The 2,307-nt window shown below is 28.7% G+C and overlaps 1 protein-coding gene across 1 annotated transcript in view; it reads right to left on the bottom strand.

Annotated features, from left to right (window-relative positions):
* Nucleotides 1–1,057: 1,057 nt before the first annotated feature.
* The window catches only part of s-cup (stanley-cup), a 26,048-nt gene continuing 24,798 nt past the window's right edge, over nucleotides 1,058–2,307 (bottom strand). Inside the window, exon 4 of the mRNA XM_067047897.1 lies at nucleotides 1,058–1,384. The gene's annotated coding sequence lies outside the window, so the exon portion shown is untranslated. The remainder of the gene's footprint in view (nucleotides 1,385–2,307) is intronic.

Genomic DNA, 2,307 nt, shown 5'->3' with positions numbered 1-2,307 from the left:
AGAACTACTTCCTCATCACACAGACAAACAGACTTCGTTTTAAGTTACCTATAGTAAAAATGTTTCTAACTACTATCCAATAGAGGCTACAAATCATTGTTGTAGGCTCTGTCCCATTTTTCCTCTACATTATCTTACTAGCAAAAAATTTTAATACTAACCATATCTGACACTGTAATATCTATGTTTCCTTCTAGAAAAAAGAACCAAGTTAAAAAATCTATAGATTTGGAAACTATTTGAATAATGATTGTAATTAAAATCTCAGACATTGTCAATTTTACAATTTAATCTAAATAAACTTAGTCTGTAGTTTGGAGAGCCTTGATACAGAGCATTTCTGAAATTATTGAAATAAGATACTTAAGAGAATAGTAAATCAGGAAAGACAGTCACAGCGATCAACAACATCCATTGATGGTTAATGAAGGGAACATTATGGATAGAGCCATTGGTCAGTAACAAGACTTAGTAAGGGTTATATTTTATAAAAATCTTGTGGCTATTATTGTTTCATGTATCTTCGAACTGTATATTTCATATATATACATATATGATCTATGATATATATATATATATATATATAAATATATGATCTATATTATTCATATATCATATATATATATATATATATATATATATATATATATATTTGGGGTTAGATCATGATTGAGGAAAAGAATTAGGGTAGTAGGAAGTTTTAGAAAATTTTTTAAATTTTGCAGACAAGAGGAGGATTTTTGAAGTGCAATGTATGATGAAGATAAGAGATTTAAATTACAATCATTAGTCAAATAGTTTCCAAATCTATAGATTTTTTAACTTTTCATTTAAGTGGTATGTATGGTATGGTAGTGCTCATAGGGTGATAATGATCTGTAGTTTGGAGAACCTTGATACAGAACATTTCTGAAATTATTGAAATAAGATACTTAAGAGAATAGTAAATCAGGAAAGACAGTCACAGCGATCAACAACATCCATTGAAGGTTAATGAAGGGAACATTATGGATAGAGCCATTGGTCAGGGCTATAAAATGTGCAGATTGAGTTACAGTCTTTATACCAAATCTGCACCTTATTCTTCAATGTAATTTTTTGTAACTTTTAAGATTAAATAAATCATTAATATTAATTCAACAAAGTCTCTTATACAAACCAGTAAATTTTAAATTATCCATGAGACTTGATTGGTAAGATGAAGATACTCTGAATACTATACCTAATCCTAACAAGAAAGTTTCAATGCTGTTTCATAACTAGGCAATTCTGAGTCATTTTCTTCACTGCACTCATTCATTTCCATAGACATTACAAGATTATAATCAGGAGGGGGTTCATCATAATCAAGTGAGTTTTGATAAAGTCCTGAGAAATCGCATCGCTGTAAAAATAGATCAATATTAAAATATAAATAAACCTTGCAGAATTATTTATTATGATTTTTGATAAAAGATACAAAGCAGGTATTCAGTCTGTTTTGTATTCTGTCTATTTATATTGTTGTTGTATTCATAATTTTTCAATTTCTATTTATAATGTTGTTAATTATTTCTTATGTGTTTATGACGCTGGTATATCAAATTTGAATTTATGTCATATTTTTCTGGAAAGTGTGGTGAGAGAAGTGTGGTCAGGTTTGTTATGGCTTTTGTTATAGAGGTACGACAATATTTGTGTTGATATACCCTTCTTTTAAGATACTGTTTCAAGGTTCCAAAATAGGATTTCCCGCAATTCTCATCATTGGGCACTATATTGGATTGTGCTCTATTTGGTCTTTATTTGTAATGATAAAGAATACAATAAAAAACTAAGTATAATTAAAATCAATAATAACTATTATTCTTTGTCATAGCTATATGAATCTCATTAATTTCGAATTTATATTATTGTTTCAGAGTCTTTATAAATACACTCTAAATTCATGTTGCACCTAATGTATTTTTTAATTTATTAATATAATTCTGCTCCAGACTCTCGCTGGTTTAGAGTGAAATAGTGGATTGGAGTATCTAAATTACTAACTTGCATCCATGAATTGTTCCTTTCAGATCTTTCCTCTAATTTTGGGAATCTCCAGTGACAACAGAAGCAAATGCTCACAATCAAAATCAGCATACAACTCATCATAATCCTAAATTAAGCACAAAAAAACAGGTTGATTCAAGCATTATACATGAAAAAAACAAACATTTAGTGAGTAATGATTCTGTTTAAGGTAATCATTTAGTCTAGCACAGCTCTCAAAGAATCCTAGTCAGAATCCCTTTGGAATCTTAATATAATTCTTTTCAGCCCAATATA

This window comes from Halyomorpha halys, unplaced genomic scaffold (genome assembly GCF_000696795.3).
Source record: "Halyomorpha halys isolate HHAL.00 unplaced genomic scaffold, Hhal_1.1 Scaffold608.1, whole genome shotgun sequence".
Taxonomy (NCBI): domain Eukaryota; kingdom Metazoa; phylum Arthropoda; class Insecta; order Hemiptera; family Pentatomidae; genus Halyomorpha; species Halyomorpha halys.
The sequence above is the reverse complement of the archived record's forward strand: the minus strand, read 5'-3'. Positions and strand labels throughout refer to the sequence as shown.